The sequence below is a fragment of the Macaca fascicularis genome, chromosome 6, assembly GCF_037993035.2.
Source record: "Macaca fascicularis isolate 582-1 chromosome 6, T2T-MFA8v1.1".
Taxonomy (NCBI): Eukaryota; Metazoa; Chordata; class Mammalia; order Primates; family Cercopithecidae; genus Macaca; species Macaca fascicularis.
This window is the reverse complement of record NC_088380.1, coordinates 186969483-186994187: the sequence shown is the minus strand read 5'-3', so window position 1 is coordinate 186994187 and position 24705 is coordinate 186969483. Positions and strand designations below refer to the sequence as shown.

Here is a 24705-nt window from a genome sequence, read left to right as displayed (position 1 = left end):
AAATACAAAAATTAGCCGAGCGTGGTGGCACATGCCTGTAATCTCAGCTACTTGGGAGGCCGAGGCAGGAAAATCACCTGAACCCAGGAGGCGGAGGTTGCAGTGAGCCGAGATTGTGCCATTGCACCCCCAGTCTGGGCAACAAGAGTGAAACTCCCCCTCAAAAAAAAAAAAAATCAGGCCGGGTGTGGTGGCTCATGCCTGTAATTCCAGCACTTTGGGAAGCTGAAGGAGGAGGATCACTTGAGGTCAGGAGTTTAACGCCAGCCTGGCCAACGTGGTGAAATCCCATCTCTACAAAAAATATAAAAATTAGCTGGGTGTGGTGGCAGGTGCCTGTAATCCCAGCTACTTGGGAGGCTGAGGCAGGAGAATCACTTGAACCTGTCGGAGTTTGCAGTGAGCTGAGATAGGGCCCTGCACTCCAGCCTGGCGACAAAGCAAGACTCTGTCTCAAAAAAAAAAAAAAAGTAATAATTTCAGAAGGTGATAAGATCTAGAGAGAATTAAACACGACCATGTGACCCAGCAATTCCACTCTCCTAGGTATTCCATTCTAAAAGAAATGACAACACACAGTCACACAAAAACTTGCACACAAATGTAATTAGCAACACCGTTCACAATAGCCAAGGAGAGAGGAAGAAACAAAATGTACTTCAATGGATGAATGGCTACACAAAATGTGGCTGTGATCTCATCAAATATACATTTGATCTTCATCTGGGCTTCCTGGCCTAAAACTGCTAGAATCCTTGGAATCTCCACAGTGGTGGCTTTCATGTGCTAAAGAGGTGGGTGAAGGCGGGCAGCCCCCAGGTAGCTCCAGGATGGGGCTGGTCACCAGAAAGACCCAGGCAGGACTAGAGGCCTGGGACTTCCAGCCTCACCCCCCAGCCTCCAGGGAGGGGAGAGGGGCTGAAGGTTAAGTTGTTCACCCATGGCCAGTGATTTAACCAGCCATGCCCATGTAATGAAGCCTCTGTATAACCTCCAGGATAGCTGAACACATGGAGGTTCCTGGAGGGCGGCGTGCCCAGGGAGGGCACAGAACCTTCGTGCCCCTTTCCCCATGCCTTGCCCATGCATCTCTTCATCTATATCCTTTGTAATACCCTTTATAATAAACCAGCAAGTATAAGTGTGTCCCTGAGTTCTGTGAGCCGCTCTAGCCAATTAATTGAACGCAAGGAGGGTGTCTTGGGAACCCCAACTTAAAGCCGGTCCGTCAGAAGTTCCTGAGGCCCTGACTTGAGAGTGGCATCAGAAGTGGGGGCAGTCTTGGGGACTGAGCCCCACCCTGTGGGCTCTGACACTATCTCCAGGTAGATAGTATCAGAATTGCATTAAAGGCCAGCAGCTGGACCTGATTGCCTTCTTGCTGGTGTGGGGCAAACCCCCACACATTTGGTCACAGAAGGTGCCTGTAATCCCAGGCACCTGTGGGGAAAACCCCCTCCTGTGTCGATTTGTGTGACAGCCAAGGGAACACAGCTGAGTTCTTCCACATTCAGTAGCATACTCATACGATGGAATATTACTCAGTATTAAAAGGAATGAAGTTCTGATACATGCTCCAACATGGATGAACCTATAAGCACTGTGCTGAGGGAAAAAAGCCAGACACAGAAGGTTACACACTGTATGATTCCGTTTATAGGAAATATCTAGAACAGGTAACTCCACAGAGACAATGATTGCCAGGGATTGGGGTAGTGGGGTGGTGATGAGTGACTGCTAATGGTATGAGGCTCCTTTGTGGAGGGGGGACATGTAATGGAATTCAGTAGTGGTGATGGTTGTACAACCTCGTGAACATAGTCAAAACCACTGATTGTACACTTTAAGATGATACATTTTACGTTATGTGAATGATATCTCCATTTAAAGAACAAGGGGCTGGGCCTGGTGGCTCACACCTGTAATCCCAGCACTTCCAGAGGCTGAGGTGGGAAGATTGCTTGAGCCCAGGAGGTCAAGGCTGCAGTGGCTATGATTGCACTCCTGCACTCTGGCATGGGTAACAGAGTGAGACCCTGTCTCTAAATAAATAATTTAATTTAATTTAATTTAAGAATAAAGAAAGGGAAGCAGAGTGATAAATAAGCACAGGGAGGTGAGGTATTAGGGAGACCAGGACAGCCTCTCTGAAGTAGAAACACTTGATGGGACCTCAGTGACAAGAAAGAGTCAGCTGGGGATTAAGCTGGGGGGAGAACATTCTGTGCAAAGGCACCACATATGCAAAGGCCCTGAGGCAGAAACAACCTCCTGGAGTCATTCATTCACTCTGCAAATCCTTCTTCAAGCCTAGTTGGAGCTAGGCACTGTTCCCTGGGGATGGAGCAGCGAGCAAAATGTCCTAGAATATAATGTAGGTGTCTGACAGCAGCTAAGGACTACAGAGGAGAGTGAAGTAGGGAGGGGAGAGAGTGTGGAGTGGGAGGGGCCGTGTTATATAAGGGGCCAGGGAAAGCCTAACTAAGAAAGTGACATTTGAGCAAAGGGCAAGTGGGATGATGGGGAACGACCGCAGAGAGGAGGAGAGACCCACATAGACAGGACCTGAGGCCATGGCATGACCGGGGAACTGGACTGCGAGGGTAGGGGCAGCCTCAGGAGGAGGCTGCCAGCAAACAAGTGACCTGGCTGGGTTCCTTTTCAAAGATCAAGATCGCTTTGGAGGCTGTGGGCTCCGTGCCCCCAACCCCCATGTTAGCAGAGCTGGATAGCAAACTTTATGTAGCAGATGGCGCTATTCTTTAAAGAAACCACGGCATCACGAAGTCCCAGATATGACACTGGTTGCGGCTGATCAGCTCTGGATGTCCAGGTGCCCCGGGGCCCTTTAGTGGAGCCTGTCCAGAGTTCCCAAATCCAGCAGCCAAAGGAGCTGTCACTGCAGCACTTTGGCAGAGACAAGGTCCAGGCCCCACCCCTAGGACTCAGGCTCAGGGATCCAGTGGGCCGAGCAGCCACTTTGGTAACATGTGTCCCCTGGTAATGCTGACTCAGGTGGTCCACAGCCCTCACACTGCGAGAATGGCAGCCCGGGCTTTGCAGAGCACAGTGTTAAAGCCACTGACCAAGCAAAGGCACAAAGTGGTGGACCCAGATTCCACCCCGGGAGCCCCTTTAACCTGGCCTGCATGGTAGCTTCAATTTAGTGAATTGCCAGCAAATATTTCGAATTGGGAGCTGGAATATCACAGTCCGGATTTCTGGCTTCTCTTGAAAAGCACCATCTGCTGGCTTTGGCCGTGCCTCCTAACAGCAGTGAGACACCATCCCTGGGGGCTTCTCATGCACTCACGCGTCCCACCCGGGCTGTGCCCTGTTGTTATCTTCATTTGTTCAGGCTGCTATAACTGAATACCGTAAACGACAGAGCTTTATTGCTTACGATTCTGGAAGCTGGGGAGGTCAAGGCGCCAGCTAAGTCAGTATCTGGTGAGGGTCCCAGCCCGGTTCATAGAAGGCACCTTCACGTGGCTGGAGGGGTGAGGGAGCTCTCTGGGCAGGGAGGGAAGAAACGGGGGGCCACTGGGGAACCCAGACAGGAGCAGAGGGAAGCAGAGAAAGCAAGGACTTGGCTCCTGGGAGTTCCTCTAGGCCCCCACTGAGAGTCACTTCTTCCAGTGACTGCTCTATCCAGCCCGGCTCTACCTGGGGACGCTAACTCAAGGCCTTTAGCAAACATATGTCTTCCACCTCTTGGCCTGGGCAGGTGTCAGGGAGGATTGCCAAGGAAGTAACATCTGTGCTGCGCCTTGGCCTGAGTGGAAGGTAAGAAGGAAGAGAGCAGGACTGTAGGGCTTTTGCAGGTGCAGGGTGGTCGGCGCACAGCGGGGGTCACCTGACCTGTCTCTCTATCTCTCCCAGGGGCTGTTAGGGGAAGGCTGCCTGCCACAGAAGCGAGCTCTGCATCACTCCAGCAGAAAGGGAATTTCCTGAAAGGACACTGGGCACCTCACAAGGTCAAGAGGAAGGTGGGGAACCAGGCTCAGGCAGGAGCCAAGGCCCAAGGACAGCCCAGGGCCTCCCAGGAAACAACCCACCTGGTGCAGAGCTCTGCACCACACACCCGCCACCCGCCCCGGGACTCTCCGTGGCTCCACTGCGCCATGAGGAGCCTCCTGCCGAGCCCAGGCCTCGGGAGGGGAACCCCCAGGCTGCGTGCCTGCTGATCAGCTCCCAGGGTGGCAGCATGTCAGGCTGTATCTTTGATTTCAGGGACCAGAGGCCAGGGTGTCTGTGTGGCCACTGAAGGAAGAGGAGAATCCTCAGGCTGAGTGCCCCTCACCTTGCTCTGAGCTTAGCCTCAGAGAGGAGCCCTTCCTTCCCTCCCCTTTTTCTTCCCTCCTCTTCTCCCTCTCTCCTTCCCTCCTCCAAAATTAAATACTTTTCTCTAATCATATTAATAATATATTGTTATTGGCCAGGCGCAGTGGCTCACGCCTGTAATCCCAGCACTTTGGGAGGCCAAGGCAGGCGGATCACAAAGTCAGGAGATCAAGACCATCCTGGCTAACACGGTGAAACCCTGTCCGTACTAAAAATACAGAAAAAAAAAATTAGCTGGATGTGGTGGCAGGCACCTGTAGTTCCAGCTACTTGGGAGGCTGAGGCAGAAGAATGGCATGAACCCAGGAGGTGGAACTTGCAGTGAGCCAAGATTGCGCCACTGCACTCCAGCCTGGACGACAGAGTGAAACTCTGTCTCAAAAAAAAAAAAAAAAAGCAGTTGGTACCATACATTTAAAGAACTAATACCAATCCTACTCAAACTATTCCAAAAAATAGAGGAGGAGGGAAAACTTCCAAACTCAGTTCCATGAGGCCAGTATTACCCTGATACTAAAACCAGACAAAGACACATCAAAAAAAGAAAACTACAGGCCAATATCCCTGATGAACATTGATGCGAAAATCCTCAACAAAATACTAGCAAACCAAATTCAGCAACACATTAAAAAGATTATTTAAGGACCGGGCACAGTGGCTCACACCTGTAATCCCAGCACTTTGGGAGGCTGAGGCAGGCAGATTGCTTGAGCCCAGGAGTTTGAGACCAGTCTGGGCAACATGGCAAAACCTCTGTCTCTACAAAAATGTTTTCAATTAGCTGGGCAATAATCACGCTGCTGCACTCAAGCATAGGTGACAGAGTGAGACCTTGTCTCAAAAAAAAAAAAAAAAAGATAATTCATAATGATCTTGTGGGATTCATCCTAGGGATGCAAGGATGGTTCGACATATGCAAATCAATCTATGTGATACATCCTATTAACCAAATAAAGGACAACAGCCATATGATCCTTTCAATTGATGCTGAAAAAGCATCTGATAAAATTCAACATCCCTTCTTGATTAAAAACCCTCAAAAAACTGGGTATAGGATGAACATACCTCAACATAATAAAAGCCATATAGGATGGATCCACAGCTAATATCATACTGAACAGGGAAAAACCAAAAGCCTTTCCTTTAAGATCTGGAATAGGACAAGGATGCCCTCTTTCACTACTGTTATTCAACGTAGTACTGGGAGCCCTAGCTAGAGTAATCAGACAAAAGAAAGAGAGGGCATCCAAATTGGAAAGGGAGAAGTCAAATTATCCTTGTTTGAAGATAATATGATATTATATTTGGAAAAACCTAAAGACTTCACCAAAATCTATTAGAATGAATGAACAAATTCAGTAAAGTTTCAGAATGTAAAATCAACATACAAAAATCAATAGCATTTCTATATGCCAGCCTCAAAAATCTGAAAAAGAAATCAAGAAAGTAATCTCATTTATAATAGCTACAAATAAAATATCTATAGATAAACGTAAAAGAAGTGAAAGATCTCTACAATGAAAACTGTAAGACATTGATGCAAGAAATTAAAGAGCACAAAAAATGGAAAGATATTCCATGTTCACAGATTAGATGAAATAATATTGTTAAAATGTCCATACTACCCAAAGCAACCTACATGTTCAGTGCAATCCCTTTCAAAACACCAAGGACGTTCTTCAGAGAAATAGAAAAAAAAATTCTAAAATGTGTATGAAATCACAAAAGAGCCAGAATAGCCAAAGCCATCTTAAGCAAAAAGAACAAAACTAGAGGAATCACATCACCTGACTTCAAATTATACTACAGAACTATAGTAACCAAAACAGTATGGTACTGGTATTAAAACAGGCACATACACCAATGGAACAGAATAGAGAACCCAGAAGTAAATCTACAGAGACCTCATTTTCTACAAAGGTGCCAAGAGCACACAATGGGGAAAGGACAGTCTCTTCAATGAATGGTGCTGGGAAAACTGGATACCCATATACAGAAGAATGAAACTAGACCCCATCTCTTACCATATAAAAAAATCAAAATGAATTGAAGACTTAAATCTAAGCTCTCAAATTATAAAACTACTAAAAGAAAACATTGGGAAAACACTCCAGGAAGTTGGTCTGGGCAAAGATTTCTTGAGTAATACTCCAAAAGGACAGGTGACCAAAGCAAGAATGGTCAAATGGGATTACATCAGATTGAAAAGCTTCTGCACAGCAAAGGAAACAATCAACAAAGGAAAGAGACAACCCATAGAATGGGAGAAAATATTTGCAAACTATCTGACCAGGGATTAATAACCAGAATATACAAGGAGCTCAAAAAATTAAATAGGAAAAAAAATCTGATAATCTGATTTTTAAATGGGCAAAAGATCTGAACAGATGTTTCTCGGAAGAAGACATACAAATGGCAAACAGGTATATAAAAAGATGCTAGGGCAGGGCGCGGTGGCTCATGCCTGTAATCCCAGCAGTTTGGGAGGCCAAGGCAGATGGATCACTTGAGGTCAGGAGTTTGAGACCAGCCTGGCCAACATGGTGAAACCCCGTCTCTACTACAAATACAAAAAGTAGCTGGGCGTGGTGACGTGCACCTGTAATCTCAGCTACTGGGGAAGCTGAGGCAGAGGAATTGCTTGAACCCAGGAAGAGGCGGGGGTTGCAGTGAGCTGAGATTGTGCTACTACCCTCCGCCCTGGGTGACCAAGCGAGACTCAAAAGAAAAATGGGCAAAGAACGAGCAAACAATTCACCTACACATCCAAAAAAAAAATTAGGGAGTCCTTAAATATATGAAAGAGTGCACATTCCCACTCACAAAAAGAGAATTGTTAATTAAAATCACACCAACATATTTTTGATCTATCATATTGTCAACCCACTCTATTGTCAAGTTTGTGGATAAATAGGCACCCATATTAGTTGGCTCAGGCTGCCATAACAAAATACTATAAACTGGATGGCTTCAACAACAAAAAAATTATTTTCTCACAGTTCTTGAGGCTGGAAAGTCTAAGATCAAAATGCCAGCTGATTTGGTTGCTGGAGAGGGCCCCTCCAGGCTTGCAGACAGCTGCCAGATTGCTGTGTGCTCCCATGGGTGCACAGAGAGCAAGCTCTCTGGTGTCTCTTTTTATAAGAGCACTAATCCCAGCCGGGCACGGTGGCTCAAGCCTGTAATCCCAGCACTTTGGGAGGCTGAGACGGGCGGATCACGAGGTCAGGAGATCGAGACCATCCTGGCTAACACGGTGAAACCCCGTCTCTACTAAAAAATACAAAAAACTAGCCGGGCGAGGTGGCGGGTGCCTGTGGTCCCAGCTACTCTGGAGGCTGAGGCAGGAGAATGGCGGGAACCCGGGAGGCGGAGCTTGCAGTGAGCTGAGATCCGGCCACTGCACTCCAGCCTGGGCGACAGAGCCAGACTCAGTCTCAAAAAAAAAAAAAAATAATAAGAGCACTAATCCCATTAAACTGGGGCTCCACTCTCATTACTTCATGTAACCTTAATTAACTCCTAACCCTGTCTCTAAATACCATTGCCCTGGGGGTTAGAGCTTCAGCATGTAAATGTGGGAGGGACACACACATTCAGTCCGTAACAGTTCTTGTGAAGGGCCATTGGGTTATGTCTATCAAAATTTACACTGCATTGATCTTTGACCAGACCATCCTGCTGCCTACTGATACAGCGATTGCTATGGGCTGAGTTGTATCTCCTCAAAATTCATGTTGGTGTCCTAGCCCCCCGTACCTCAGGATGGTACTGTATTTGGAAATGGGGCCTTTGAAGAGGAAATTAAATTGAAACCAGGTCATTATTGTGGGCCCGAAACAATCTGCCCGGTGTCCTTCTAAGAAGAAGAGATGGAGACACAGATCCACACAGAGGGCAGACCATGTGAGGACACTGGGAAGGAGCCAGGGAGAACGGCCTCAGAATGAGAAAAATCTGCTGATACCTTGACCTTGGGCTTCTGGCTGCCAGAACTGTGAGAAAATACATTTCTGTTGTTGAAGCCGCCCAGTCTGTGGTATTTGTTAGGACAGCCCTAGAAAAATATTACAGTGGCACGCACGCAAAATTCCGCATGTAGTAATTGACTCATTGCCACATCGTTCATGATAGAAAAGGGTGGTATCACTCTGAGTGCACATCTACAGGTTGCTGATGACATTAACTATGATCCATCTATCTGACAGGAGGCCATGCAGCTGTGCAGATGACGGAGGAAACACTGCGTGCTAAAAATAAAGGATGTTCACTTATGACATTAAGTTCAAAAAGTAAACGAACTGCAGGACAGACTACATAGTATACTCTCTTCTCACTTGTGTTAGAACAGAGGGAATAAGAACACATGATATTTATTTGTATTTGCATGAAAAATATAAAAAATGAAGTTTACACAGAAGCCAATGAAACTACTTACCTGTCTAGTGAGGATGATTGATTTGATCTCTGAACCATGTGAACATATGCTGGTGAATGTGTCCCATGTCGATGCTGCCCTGTGGACAAATCCTGCGTGGTTGTCTCCCATGTGGATGTACAACGTGGATATATCCCATGTGGATGTTATCCCCTGTGAATACATCTGTGTTACTGTATCCCGTGTGAAATTATCCACGTGCATGCCTCCCGTATGAATATGTCTCGTGTGGCAGCATCCGTGTGCATGTGCCCGTGTGGCTGTATCCATGTACATGCGTCCTATGTGGGTGTATCCCAAGCGAATGTTTCCGCATGGACGTGGCCCATGTGGATGTATCCCACCTGAAGCTACCACATGTGCGTGTGCTATCTGGTAGTCATTAATGCTGCTCACTGAAATTGCTGGTTTTCCTCCTCCTAGGCTCATGGTCAGATTGCATTTCCGCGTCGCTGGAAGTCAGAAGCAGCCATGTGACTTGCATAAGTCAATGAAGTGTGAGCAGAAGTGACAGATGCCATGTTCTTTCTCCTGCCCAGAGATCAGCAATGTTCAGGCAGTCGAGGCTCTGTCGGCCAGGATCCTCAAGGGAAATTACACGGAGTAAAGCTGCCAGCACCCGGGAACAGACACGCAGTATGAGTGAGGTTGAAGCCACAGAGACCTTGGCATTGTTACCACAGCATAACCAAACTTAGCCTGACTGACACAGTTATTTATTTTAAAAACTAAGATTTGAATTAGGCCAGGCATGGTGGCTCACACCTGTAATCCTAGCACTTTGGGAGGTCGAGGCGGGCAGGTCACCTGAGGTCAGGAGTTCGAGACCAGCTTAACCAACATGGTGAAACCCCATTGCTACTAAAAATACAAAAATTAGCCAGGCATGGTGGCACGTACCTATAATCTGAGCTACTCGGGAGGCTCGGGCAGGAGAATTGATTGAACCCTGGAGGCCAAGGCTGCAGTGAGCCGAGATCATGCCACGGCACTCCAGCCTGGGCGACAGAGCAGGACTCCATCTCAAAAAATAATAATAATAATAATAATAATAATAAGACTTGAATTAAAAATAAAAACACAGGAATTAGTCTGTATCCAGCCAGGGGAGAGAAGTCACAGCGTAGGGGGGTCACCTCGTCTTGCTGCACTTTGCTTTATTGCTCTTCCTAGATACTGCAATTTTCCGAGTTGAAGGTTCGTGGCTACCTTGCACTGAACAAGTCCATCAGGGCCATTTTTCCAACAGCACGTGCTCACTTCCTGTCTCTCACGTTTTGCTAATCCTCCCAATATTTCACGCTTTTTCCTTATTATTATATCTGTTATGGTGATCTGTGATCAGTGATGGTTCAAGTGACTATTGCACTTGCTTTGGGCACCAGGAACCGTGCCCATGTAAGACAGTGAACTGAATCCATATGGGTGTGCTCTGACTGCTCCACCCACCAGCCATTTCCTGTTTCTCTCCCTCTCCTCCAGCCTTCCTATTCTCTGAAACACAACAATATTGAAATTTGACCTATTAATAACCCTACAATGGCCTCTAGGTGTCCAAGTGAAAGGAAGCGCCATGCATCTGTCACTTTAAATCGAAAGCTAGAAATGATTAACCTAGAGAGGAAGGCTGCTGAAAGCCTTCTTTCATCTTAAAAGGTTGTTTTTCTCCTTCCAATTTGGAGAGAACTTAAAACATTTCCATGAGCCCCTAGAAGCACTCTGGGCCCTAGGCACTGTGCCTACTGCACCTGTAGACAGGTCAGCACTGCCCGGTGGGCAGGGTTAAGATGACTTGCTTGGCCAGGCTGCGGCCACCTGCTCACCTGGAGCCTAAGGAGGTGAGGTTCACCCAACCACATGAGCCGAGAGTGGGAGAGAGGGGTCCACAAGAAAAACCCAGGGTCTTTCTCCAAAGAAGGCAGGATGTGGAAAGGTCCCACGCAGGCAAACCACAGATGACCCCAGGCCCGATGCAGCTGAGGCTGAGGTTGCAGTCCTCAGCGGGTCACCCCATTCTCAGATCCACACTTTTCTGGGGCCAGGCCTGAGGCTAAGCCGCGCGGGGGTGAGAGAACTGGGAGCAGGGGGAAGGGCAGGCAGAGCACTAACCCCTAGGACCTCTTTCCCTGGAGAGGCAGCAGTTTGAGAATAAAACCCAGAGGCCTTTCTGACAATGGTGGCTGATAGCAGACCTGGCTGAAGCCATTCGTTCTTTCTTTCAGTCAACTTTCATTAAGTGTTAAAACCTTTGATCTTACTTAATGGCAAAAAGACCTGCAGACCACACAGTGCTTTGACACAGAGGGGACGAAGACACGCCACGTTGCACGGCATGTAGAGTCTCCCTGGACTTCGAATTCGATGCCTTGTCACTATGCATCCCTTACCCTTCCCTTTTAACTAATAGTTGTCATATGTGTTATATCTGTATATATGGCAGACTCCATCAAACAATGTTATCATTTTCTCCTTTAGCAGCCATTCGTATCTTTAAAGAATTTAAGAGGAGAAAAATAGTCTGGTATATTTACCTGGACATGTAGCATTTCTGCTGTTCTTTCGTTTCTGAAGTCCCAAGTTTTCCTGTGGTATCCTTGCCCTTCAGCCTGAAGAACTTCCTTTAACATTCTTTTTCTTTCTTTCTTTCTTTCTTTCTTTTAGAGATGAGGTCTTGCTCCGTTGGCCAGGCTGGAGTGCAGTGGCGTGATCGTGGATCACTGCTGCCTCAGACTCCTGGGCTCAAGTGATCCTCTCACCTCAGCCTCTGGGGCAGCGGGGATTACAGAGGTGCACCACCCTGCCAGCTAATGGTTTTTATTTTTATTACTTAATTAATTTATTTATTGAAGCAGGATCTCACTCTGTTACCCAGGCTGGAATGCAGTGGTACAATTATGGCTCACTGTAGCCTCGATCTCCTGGACTCAAGCCATTCTCCTGCCTCAGCCTCCCAGGAAGCTGGAACTATAGGCACATGCCCCCACACCCAATTAATTTTTTAATTTTGTGTAGAGATGGGGTCTTTCCATGTTGCTCAGGGTGGTCTTGAACTCTTGGGCTCCAGTGATCCTCCTGCCTCAATAACATTTCTTTTATAGCAGGTCTGCTGGCCACAAATGTCCTAGTTTTCCTTGATCTGGGAACATTCCTGAAGGAACGTTCATGGGATATATAGGATCCTGGGTGCTGTAGAGTCAATGTTTGCATCCCCTCAAAATCCATATGTTGAAACCTCAGCCATATTGTGATCGTATTGAGATGTGGGGCCTTTGTGGGGGTGCTAGGATCATGAAATCAGAGCCCTCCTGACTGGGATTAACATTCTTTTTTTTTCTTTTTGAAACGGAGTCTTGCTCTGTTATCCAGGCTGGAGTGCAGTGGAGTGGCGCAATCTCAGCTCATTGCAAGCTCCACCTCCCGGGTTCACACCATGATCCTGCCTCAGCCTCCCACGTAGCTGGGACTACAGATGCCCACCACCTCGCCTGGCTAATTTTTTGTATTTTTAGTAGAGACGGGGTTTCACCATGTTAGCCAGGATGGTCTCGATCTCCTGACCTCATGATCTGCCCGCCTTGGCCTCCCAAAGTGCTGGGATTACAGGCGTAAGCCACCATGCCCAGCCAGGATTAGCATTCTTATAAAAGAGGCCCCAGAGAGCTCCCTTGTCCCTCCCACTATGTGAGGACACAGTGAGAAGCAGCTGTCTATGATGCAGAAAAGGGGCCCTCACTAGATGGCGAATCTGCCCATGCAGTAATCTTGGACTTCCCAGCCTTCAGAACTGTGAAATTCTCTGCTGTTTACAAGTCACTCAGCCATCACATTCTGTCATAACAGCCTAAATGGACTAAGACACTGGGTTAACAATTATTTCCCTTCAGCACTTGAAAGATGTTGCTCCCTGGTCTTCTGGCCTCTGGGATTTCTGGGGAGCAATCCACAGTCTGCTATTCTCCTGTATGCCATGTGTCACTCTTCTCTGGCTTCTTTCAAGATTTATTCTTCATCTTTCGTTTACATTGGCATGATTAAAATGTGTTTGAGTGTGGTTTTCTGTAAGTTTATCCTTTTGGAGATTTGCTGAGCTTCTTGAATCTGTATAAATGTTTAGTAAGCTTGGGAAATTTTCAGCCGTTATTTTTTCAATGTATTGTTTTCTGCCCAGTCACCTTGTACTCTCTTTCTGAGACTCCAATAACACAAATCATCAACCTTCTCATATTGCCCCATGGCCCCTGAGGCTCTTTTTCTTTTTTCACTCTTTGTTTCTATTATTCAAATTGGATTGTTTCTACTGTTCTACCCTCAAGTCCACTCTTTCCTCTGTCATCTCCATTCAGTTACGTATCTCATCCACTGGACTTTTGATTTCAGATATTGTATTTTCCAGCTCTAAAATTTCCATTGGTTGTTTCTATTTGTGTGCTGAAAGCATTTACCTTTTCATGTTTTTTTCTAGGAATATTTGCCTTTACCTCTTGGGGCACAGTTCTTTTTTTTTTTTTTTTTTTCTTTGAGTCAGAGTTTTACTCTTGTTTCCCAGGCTGGAGTACAGTGGTGTGATCTCAGCTCACTGCAACCTCCACCTCCTGGATTCAAGTGATTCTCCTGCCTCAGCCTCCCAAGTAGCTAGGATTACAGGCGCGTGGTACCACACTCGGCTAATTTTTGTGTTTTTAGTAGAGATGGGGTTTCACCATGTTGGCCAGGCTGGTCTCGAACTCCTGACCTCAGGTGATCCACCCGTCTCAGCCTCCCAAAGTGCTGAGACTACAGGTGTGAGCCATCACACCTGACTGTCATTTTTTTTTCTAGGAATGTTTGCCTTTACCTCTTGGAGCACAGTTCTAAGAGCCGCTACAATGTCTGGGTTATCTGGAGACCAGCATCTCTTGCTGGTTAACTTTTCTCTTGAGAATTGGTCACATTTTGTTGGTTATTTCAACTTCAATTAATTTTGGATTGCATCCTGGACATATTGAATATCACGCCTGAGACCCTGGGTGTTTGTTAAAATTCTCCGGACAGTGACATTTTACTGTGGTGGCTTTAGCAAGCAATCGATCCTGACTAGGTTCAGATCATACATGCTGCCTCATCTTCTATGTGTGGTAGATGCAATGCCACCTTCATTTTCAAAGACTTTGCTTGGTGGAATGTAAGGTGGCACAGCTGCCCTGGAGTTAAGTGTGACAGTTTCTTGCGATGCTAAACATGACTTACCATGTGACTCTACAATGACACTCTTGGGCATCTGTCTCAGAGACGTGAAAACTCATGTTTAACAGAAACATGTACATGAATCTTCATAGTCACTGTGTTTACCACAGCCCAAAACTGGGAACAATCCAAATATCCCTCATGGGGGGAAAAGTTAAAAGAACTCTGAAACATCCATGCAATGGAATGTTACTCAGAAATAAAAAGGAACTAGCTATTGATACATGTAGCAACTTGGATGGATCTTGCAGACCTTATGCTTTGCGAGAAAAGCTAATCTTAGAAGGTAACATACTGTATGATTCCATTTACATAACTTCTCAAAATGACAAAGCTACAGGAATAGAGAACAGATTAGCACTTGCCAGAGCACAGGGAAAGGCATGGAAGTGAGTAAACTGTACAGCGGTAGCACAGGGAGTTTGTAGTGACAGGAGTGGTTCAGGGTCTTGATTGTGGTGGTTACACAAATCTATACAAAAATTGCATAGCACTATACAAACACACACACACACACATGCTTGTAAAAACTAGTGAACTCTGAATAAGGTCTGTAGTCTAGTTAATAGCATTGTGCCAATGTCAACTTCCTGGTTTTAGTATCATACTACAATGTCTTATATAATTATATAAGATATCCCCATTGGGGTTGACAATGGAGGATAAAAATGGCAAAAAAAAAAAAAAAAAAAAAAAAAGAAAGAAAAAAGATATTCCCCTTGGGGGAAGCTGGGTGAAGAGTACACAGGATTTTCAGCACTATCTTCGCAACTTCCAATGAATCCATAGTTATTTAAAAGTGAAAAACTTTTTTTTTTTTTTTTTTTTGAGATGGAATCTCACTGTCGCCCAGGCTGGAACGCAATGGTGTGATCTCAGCTCACTGTAATCTCCGCCTTCAAGCAACTCTCCTGTCTCAGCCTCCCAAGTAGCTGGGATTACAGGTGCACAACACCACGCCCAGCTAATTTTCATATTTTTAGTAGACACAGGGTTTCACCATGTTGACCAGGCTGGTCAGGAACAGCCAAATGTGAAAACCTTTTTTTTTTTGAGACAGAGTTTTGCTCTTGTTGCCCAGGCTGGAGTACAGTGGTGAGATCTCAGTTCACTGCAACCTCCACCTCCCAGGTTCAAGTGATTCTCCTGCCTCAGCCTCCAGAGTAGCTGAGATTACAGGCTCAAGCCACCATGCTCAGCTAATTTTTGTATTTTTAGCAGAGATGGGGTTTCACCATGCTGGCCAAGCTAGTCTAGTACTCTTGATCTCAGGTGATCTGCCCACCTTGGCCTCCCAAACTGTTGGGATTACAGGCGTGAGCCACCGCACTCGGCCGTGAAAAACTTTTAAAAAGACTTTGGTATACTACTCTGGGTCTGTTCTGTGCAACTTGCAGGCAAGCCTGGGATTTGCATTCATTCATCCACGGAATTAGGGACCCCTCCTCAGCCCTCTCCTCTTGGGGTTGACCTCACACTCAGTGGCTTCTGTGGGATTCCTCTCAGAGTTTTGTGTGCTCGTGCTGCTGGCACCATAGTGCAGCTTTGAACCTCAGCTGCCCTCAGTTGAAGCAGGAGACAAAAAAAGGGAAAATAAATGAACGCAAGGGCCTCCCTTCCACGCACACTGCATGTTGTAGAAGGCCCTTTCCCAGTCCTCTGGCTAGAGAAATGGTATGTCATTATAAGATACACATTTGGTTTTCATCTGGGCTTCCTGGCCCACAACTCCTAGAATCCTTGGAATCTCCACAGTGGTGGCTTTCATGTGCTAAAGAGGTGGGTGAAGGCGGGCAGCCCCCAGGTAGCTCCAGGATGGGGCTGGTCACCAGAAAGACCCAGGCAGGACTAGAGGCCTGGGACTTCCAGCCTCACCCCCCAGCCTCCAGGGAGGGGAGAGGGGCTGAAGGTTAAGTTGTTCACCCATGGCCAGTGATTTAACCAGCCATGCCCATGTAATGAAGCCTCTGTATAACCTCCAGGATAGCTGAACACATGGAGGTTCCTGGAGGGCAGCGTGCCCAGGGAGGGCACAGAACCTTCGTGCCCCTTTCCCCATGCCTTGCCCATGCATCTCTTCATCTATATCCTTTGCAATACCCTTTATAACAAACCAGCAAACGTAAGTGTGTCCCTGAGTTCTGTGAGCCGCTCCCGCTCTAGCCAATTAATTGAACACAAGGAGGGTGTCATGGGAACCCCAACTTAAAGCCGGTCCGTCAGAAGTTCCTGAGGCCCAGACTTGGGAGTGGCATCAGAAGTGGGGGCAGTCTTGGGGACTGAGCCCCACCCTGTGGGCTCCGACGATATCTCCAGGTAGATAGCATTAGAATATGGAGGACACCCTGATGCAGAATTGGTTGCTTGCTTGCTGGCGTGTGGGGAGAATCCCCCAACACTTGGTCACCGAAGCCTTCTGTGTTGCTTACTGTGGCGTGGTAGCAGAGGAAACACGGTTTGTGTTTTTTCTACTCGCACATGGTTCTCTTGGTGTCTTCTCTGCCCATACATGCTGCACAGTTCTGTACTGGGGCTGACCTCAGTTCAAAACCTGGAGACAAGAAAGAAAAAGAAACTGGGAAACTTGCCCTTGAATGGGTCATCCTTCAAGTTTCAGCTCTTCTCTCCAGTCTGCCTGCTCCTGTTAACACTGCAGAGTCCTTAGCTAGTGACTTGTTGATTTTGTCCCCAGTCGGCGGCATGGATGAATTGTAGTGGTCTCTTACTTCATCTTGGCCAGTTTCAGAATCCAAAATATAATATTTAACCTCCCTAATTACCATGCAAGACTAATATTAATTCTCCCATTTTATTTATTTATTTTAATTTTTTTTTTTTTTTTTTTTTTTTTGAGATGGAGTCTCGCTCTGTTGCTCAGGGTGGAGTGCAGTGGTGCGATCTCGGCTCACTGCAAGCTCTGCCTCTCGGGTTCAAAGGATTCTCCTGTCTCAGCCTCCCAAGTAGCTGGAATTACAGTTGAATGCCACCACATCTGGGTAACTATTTTTTTGCATTTTTAGTAGAGACAGAGTTTCACCATGTTGGCCAGGCTGGTCTCAAACTCCTGACATTGGGTGATCCGCCCACCTCAGCCTCCCAAAGTGCTGGGATGACAGGCGTGAGCCACCGCACCTGGCCAATTCTCCCATCTTAAGGATTAAAAACTTGAGGTTTAAAGAGGTATAGCCATCTGTCCAACCTGTATAGCCAATGCTAAGGTTTATCTCTATTTAAAATTAGCTGGTGAAACTTGTGTGGGGTGGAGTCAGAAAACAGGGGAGGGCAAAAGTAAACAGGTGATGGAAGAACAGAGTGGTAGGGGAGGAAGAGGGTGAAATGGGAGAGAAAAGGAAGAGAAGGCCAGGCACAGCGGCTCACACTTGTAACCTGAGCGCTTTGGGAGGCTGAGGTGGGAGGATCACTTGAGGCCAGGAGTTCCAGGCCAGCCTGGGCAGCATGGCAAGACCCTGTCTCAACAACAGAAAATTAACCAGGCACAGTGGTGCGTGGCTGTAGCCTTAGCTACTCAGAAGGCTGGGTCACTGGGTCAGGAGGATGGCTTGAGCCTGAGAGTTTGAGGCTGCAGTGAGTTATGTTTCTGCCACTGCACTCCAGCCTGGGCAGCAGAGCCAGACCCCATCAAAAACAAAAACAAAAAAAGGCGCTGCAGCTGCAGAATGGTCGGGGGTGGCAGGAGGCACAAGTCTGGCGGGGAGGGGCCTGTGAAAAAACAGTCGATGTGAAGAAAAGTAAATTCTGTGAAGATGATGTGATCTTCAAAAAGAAATAGAAAATGATTATAAGCTCTCTTCACGTGAAGATGTCGATGGCTTCTGGAAGTTCTGTGAAGAACTGGATCCTGAAAAGCCCGCTGGTCACTTTCTGCAAAGCCTCGGGCTTCAGTTAGTTGGTCCTTCTGATATCCTTGCTGGAAAACAAAAAACGAAGGAAAATTCAACAGGCCCGAATGTTAACCTTCATTGGAGGTTTTACTGTGATCCTCTTGAGTTCCAGACCATTACTATTGGAGATAATAAAACTCAGTACCACATGGGGTATTTCAGGGGTTCTACTGATGAACTTCCTGCATATGTTGGTATAAATGAATCAAAGAAAAAGTGTACAATTGTTCCAAATGGAGATAATGTATTTACTGCAGTCAAATTATTTTTGATGAAAAAACTTAAAGAAGTAACGGATAAAAAGAACACTGGGCCGGGTGTGGTGTCTCACGCCTATAATCCCAGTACTTTGGGACGCCGAGGCAAGCAGATCACCTGAGGTAGGGAGTTCGAGACCAGCCTGACCAACATGGAGAAACCCCGTCTCTATCAAAAAGACAAAATTAGTCGGGCATGGTGGCGCATGCCTGTAATCCCAGCTACTCAGGAGGCTGAGGCAGGAGAATCGCTTGAACCCAGGAGGCGGAGGTTGCGGTGAGCCGAGATCACACCATTGCACTCCAGCCTGGGCAACAACAGCAAAACTTTGCCTCAAAAAAAAAGAAAGAAAAAGAAAGAAAAGAAAACTAATCTCTTGAAAAACATAGATGAAAAACTCACAGAAGCAGCCAGAGAAGTGGGGTACTCACTGGAACAGAGAACCACAAAGATGAAACAGAGAGATGAGAAAGTTGTGACGAAGGTCATTCGTGGTGCAGGCTTGGCTGTTCCAGTGGATAAAAATCATGTTGGGTACACAGAGCTCCCTGAAACACATGCTGACGTCAAGAGAATTTGCAAGACAATAGTTGAGGCTGCAAGGGAGGAGGAGAGACTCAAAGCTTTTGTTCCCATTCAGGAAATGATGACTTTTGTGCAGTTTGCTAATGATGAACGTGATTACGGCTCGGGGCTTGAGTTGGGAATGGAGCTCTTTTGCTGTGGCTCACATTATTTTCATAAAGTTGCTGGCCAGCATTTACCTCTTGCGTATAATCTGTTGAAGAGGAATCTGCAGAAATTACTGAGGATCATTTCGCAAACAGAAGTAAAGAGAGGCCGGGCGCGGTGGCTCAAGCCTGTAATCCCAGCACTTTGGGAGGCCGAGACGGGCGGATCATGAGGTCAGGAGATCGAGACCATCCTGGCTAACACGGTGAAACCCCGTCTCTACTAAAAATACAAGAAAATTAGCCGGGCGAGGTGGCGGGCGCCTGTAGTCCCAGCTACTCGGGAGGCTGAGGCAGGAGAATGGCGTGAACCCGGGGGAGCGGAGCTTGCAGTGAGCCGAGATCGTGCCACTGACTCCAGCCTGGGGCACAGAGCAAGACTCCGCGTCAAAAAAAAAAAAAAAAAAAAAAAGAAGTGAAGAGAACACAGAGCAACTTGCTGCATGAGTGAGGTGGCTTTGCTTGGTGTACAGTATTTCAAAGGATTAGTGTTAAACTTGTGATTTTTGTTTTGTTTTTAAGGAATACAAAAAATAAACATTTAATAAAAACATTTATAAGGTAAAGAAAAAAAATAGAAAAGGCAAAGGAGGAGAAAATAGAGAAGGTAATCTCCTTCCCCATGGGTCAGGACGGTACCAGGCAATGCAGCTCTACACAGACAGCATCCACCCAGAACCCACCGCCTTCACACAGTCCCCTCCCTCATGAAGTTAGTGTGAGCACATCAGCCAGTCTGTGATGTCATCGTATCTCCTGTTCCAGTCAGGGGCTCGGGCTTAAAGCAATCAGCCCTGGCATCGCCTTGTTGATGCTATTCGTCCAGAGTGGTTGGGCAGGTATCAAAATCGGCTGAAGGCCATGTGTGGTGGCTCTTGCCTGTAATCCCAGCACTTTGGGAGGCTGAGGCAGGAGTACACTTGAGCCCAGGATTTAAGAGCAGCCTGGGCCAGGCGCGGTGGCTCACGCCTGTAATCCCAGCACTTTGGGAGGGCAGATCACGAGGCCAGAAGATTGAGACCATCCTGGCTGACACAGTGAAACCCCGTCTCTACTAAAAATACAAAAAACTAGCCGGGCGAGGTGGCGGGAGCCTGTAGTCCCATCTACTCGGGAGGCTGAGGCAGGAGAATGGCTTGAGCCCGGGAGGTGGAGCTTGCATTGAGCTGAGATCGCGCTACCGCACTCCAGCCTGAGCCACAGAGCGAGACTCCATCTCAAAAAAAAAAAAAAAAAAAAAAAGTAGCCTGGGCAACAGAGTCCCCATCTCTGCCAAAGAAAAGAAAAAAAATGGCTGAAGATGAGAATTTTTTTCTGCCTTTGAGGGAATGCTTTCTCTCTCCCCATCCAGTAGGAATGAGAAAGTGCCGTGCTCCAGTTGGGGCTGGCATTTATCTTGCAGCTGTGAGAGAAGATGGCCCTGGGGATGAAGCCTGCGAAAAGGCCACGCAGCCCGCCTAAAACCCTTTCTTCCCCTGGATCCCCTTCTCAAGGAAGCCCATGTCAGTGAGGGTTTCTGTTAATTGCAGCCCAAGGCATCCCAATGGCCCCCAATGTGTGTCTCTCTTCCCAGCCTGGGATGCTCCTGGCGTGCCCCAGGTGATGCTGGAGAGACTCCTGACTCAGCCCAGGGGCAGGGCAAGCCACCTCTGTCACAGGGGAACAAGTGTGCCTGTTACTGTCACTACCCAGATCTATGTCCCTTATACCTGTAAGCACATCCCAGTTTTCCTTGGGAAACCCTCCAGACACCAACCAATTCTGGCATCAACTGGGTGTCCTACGATTCAATCCGATTCCGACACTAACTACCCGGAGTTGGCTTGACACTCCGTAGGGTTTAGTCCCGTAATACTGGCCTGTCTTCCGGTGCCGAGCCACCCACACTTTGGTCCGACTTGGCTACAAAGTTAGAGCTTCCCACAACCTGCCCCACTTCAGGTTCTGTAATTTGCTAGAATGACTCACAGGACTCAGGAGGGCACTTTCCTTACTCCTGCCGTAATAAAGGATACAACTCAGGAACTGCCAAACGGAGGAGATGCACAGGGCGAGGGATAAGGAAAGGGGCCTGGAGCCCCTATCCCCTCTCTGGGTGCATCCCCTCCCAGCATCTGTGTGTTCACCAACCCAGAAGCTTGGAGGCTTCATTACCTGAGCCTCGGCTGGGGGTGACTGAATCAGTCTCCCGCTCTGCACCCCTCCCTGGAGATTGGGCGATGGGGTTGAAAGTCTCAACCCTTTAAATACATGGCTGGTTCCTCTGGCAACCAGCCCTCATCCTGAGGCTATCTAAAATCATGATCAGAGATTATCACCATTATCAGAGATTCCAAGGGTTTCGGGAGTTATATGCCAAGAAGCAGGGACCAAGACCAATATTTATTTTTATTTATACCACACTCCCCATTCTCAGTCCATGGGGCTGGGTCAAGGGGTCCTTCCCCTTGGCCTCTAGGAAGAAACACATGGTCTGGTCCATTGGAGCATTTTATTCGGCTGCTCCCAGTGGCTGGCTTAGTGGGACTCACGACGTGAGATAAGCCACTGAGGCTCAGAATACGGAATGGAAAGTCCTTTAAAAAAGAGAAAGCGACCAGGCGCGGTGGCTCACGCCTGTAATCCCAGCACTTTGGGCCGAGACGGGCGGGTCACGAAGTCCGGAGATCGAGACCATCCTGGCTAACACTGTGAAACTCTGTCTCTACTAAAAATACAAAAAAAATTGCCGGGCGTGGTGGCCGCGCCTGTAGTCCCAGCTACTCGGGAGGCTGAGGCAGGAGAATGGTGTGAACCCGGGAGGCGGAGCTTGCAGTGAGCCGAGATCGTGCCACTGCACTGCAGCCTGGGTGACAGAGCGAGACTCCGTCTCAAAAAAAAAAAAAAAAAAAGAGAAAGCATTTCTGTCTTGCTGTGCCCCGCTGGGATTCTGAGAGGACAGAATGTTCCTCCTGAATGTGCTGGGAAGTGCCGGGGATCATCTTGTGCCCATACAGGGAGAGCCACCTGAGGCAACCCAAATGAAGGCAACCCAGGGGAGAGCAAGGTTGAGACAGGCACAGAGGGAGCCCAACACTGATGATATCTTTTGAGCACTTGTGCCTTAGGTCAGACCCATTAAGTTCTCCTCCCGCTTGAGCTGGGCTTCACATACTTGCACCCACCATGGCGCTGATCAGTGCATGCCACCCTTAGCTTGTGGGGGCCATGGGATTGCTTAAGGGCCCTCCCCAACTGCCCTCTTCACTCTTAGCTGAAAATCCCAAGTTCTAGATTTTCAGAGTTGGGGCCCCTGTGTCAGGAGGAGCTCCCTTCTCTAGGATAGGCCTAATTTGGGAGTGTTTTAAAATGAGTACATGGGAAATTTCAAGACGCCAAAACCCCAGAGGCCAGCCTTGGAGTATTTCAGTGCTCCCTCCCCTTTGTCTCTACAACCATCAGTTAGGGCTGCATTCAGATGCAAATAACAGCAAATCTTTCACACTGGGGTTTAAACAAAGAAGTGCAGAAGAATGCCCCAGGCTGGCTCAGCCCTGGGAAAGTCCTCCGGGGCCCCGGCTCCCTTGTCCATCTCCACTGCCTTTAGTGCATGGCTTCTGTCCTCGGGACCCCATGTGGCAGGAAGAAGCAGAAATACGGCACAGCTGAGCTCCCAGCCCGTGCATTGCCCGGAACCTCTCGAGGCTGGAAAGTGCCGTGGGTGGGCGGGCGGGGGGGCGGGGGGGCGGGGGGGCGGGTGGGGAGGATCTTCAATTGTTTGCTAATGTATTCCAAATACCTAGAACGGCTGCTCCATAAAACTGTGCTGAATGAACGAGTGGGTGGATGAACGGGTGGATGCCCATACAGGCAAACTGAATTTTTACCTCCTACAGCCTCTACAGCCTCTACTGTGATGTCAGGCGTGGGAGAAAGGATGAGCACTGAGCGGCCCCTTAAGGCATCTGTCACTCTGTTCCTCACGCTGACACGTGATCTCTTGACATCCCCACAGGCCCTCACCTTCTACAGGTGGAATCTCTTTTTTGTTTGTTTGTTTGAGATGGAGTTTCGCTCTTGTTGCCCACACTGGAGTGCAGTAACGCGATCTCGGCTCACTGCAACCTCCGCCTCCTGGAGTCAAGCGATTCTCCTGCCTGTAGTCTCCTGAGTAGCTGGGATTACAGGTGCCCACCACCACGCCCGGCTAATTTCTTGTTTTTAGTAGAAACGGGCTTTCACCATGTTAGCCAGGCTGGTCTCGAACTCCTGGCCTCAGATGAACCACCCGCCTCGGCCTCCCAAATTGCTGGGATTACAGGCGTGGCCATCGCGCCCGGCAAGAGATTTCCTTTGTCATCTATCTGAGCCAATCCGGAACTCTCAACCCCCACCAAACTTTTTTTTTTTTTTTTTTTTTGAGACGGAGTCTCACTCTGTCGCCGGGGCTGGAGCGCAGTGGCCGGATCTCAGCTCACTGCAAGCTCCGCCTCCCGGGTTTACGCCATTCTCCTGCCTCAGCCTCCTGTGTAGCTGGGACTACAGGCGCCCGCCACCTCGCCCGGCTAGTTTTTTGTATTTTTTTAGTAGAGACGGGGTTTCAGCGTGTTCGCCAGGATGGTCTCGATCTCCTGACCTCGTGATCCGCCCGTCTCGGCCTCCCAAAGTGCTGGGATTACAGGCTTGAGCCACCACGCCCGGCCCTCACCAAACTTTTTAAGAAGATTTTTGTTGTTGTTTATATTTTGTTTTCTTTTGAGACAGGGTCTCACCCTGTCATCCAGGCCAGAGTGCGGTGGTACAAACACAGCTCACTGTAGCCTCAACTTCCTGGGCTTAAGCAATCTTCCTTCCTCAGCCTCCAGAGTAGCTGGGACACCACAATGCCCAGCAAATTGTTTTATTATTTTTTGTAGAGATGGGGTCTCGCTATGCTGTTCAGGCTGGTCTTAAACTCCTGACCTCAAGTGATCCTCCCGTTTCAGCCTCCCAGAGCACTGGAATTACAGGGGTGAGCCATTGCACCCAGCTCTCCTGAGACCTTGTACCTTTCTGATGGGATCTGGCAAATGCATAATACTAGTAACAGCCATTCATCTGGAAGAGGGGGTTGCATGGCTCATCGTCTAGGCTTAACCCTGGGCAGGAGTTTGAGGGTCCTGGGACTTTTTAAGTTTCCTTTGATACTTTCCAGTCCTTGTTCATACATATGGACTTGTTCCACATAATGGCGAACAGAGATTTATTTGTATTCTGCTTTTGCACTCAACAGAACATGATAAGTGTTCTTCACGTTGCTACAGCCTGTTCGATACATTAATAGCTGCATAACCATCCTCAAATTTGTTGCACTACAATTTGCTTAACAAATAAAGGAGTTTATTTCCAACTTTTTGTCCCTGTAGCTAATGCTACAGTAAATATCCTTATGTACACAGTTCGTTTGTTTTCTCTTGTGTTGAATGTTGGCTTAAAAGTGTCCTGGACTCTGGTGTCAGTTTTGGGCTGGCAGCTTGCATTGCCCGCCCTCCTGAATCCCCAGGCTGCTGGTCATGGAAAAGCTTCTGGGTCTCACGTCAGATTCTCGGCTGACCACAAATGATCTGCACATTGTCCCCTACCTTTAAGACATGTCTGAGAGAGAGGGTTAAAACCCTACCTCTACGTCTGAAAGAAACCAGCCAGCATTCACCTGGCAGGAAGTGGGATCAGGGCATCTGCACGAGCTTCCCCCTGCAGCAGATGGAGGCTGCCCTTGCCTGTCCTTTGCCCACTGAGCTATTTTGGCCCTGGAAGGGGGCCCATTCCTCCCCCATAAGATACTCTCTTG

The 24705-nt window shown here is 47.8% G+C and overlaps 1 protein-coding gene and 1 pseudogene across 4 annotated transcripts in view; both read left to right on the top strand.

Annotated features, from left to right (window-relative positions):
* Nucleotides 1–24705, top strand: part of RNF130 (ring finger protein 130) — a 187501-nt gene that overhangs the window by 1030 nt on the left and 161766 nt on the right. The window lies entirely within an intron of this gene.
* LOC102116539 (histone PARylation factor 1-like) lies at nucleotides 17539–19447 on the top strand (annotated as a pseudogene).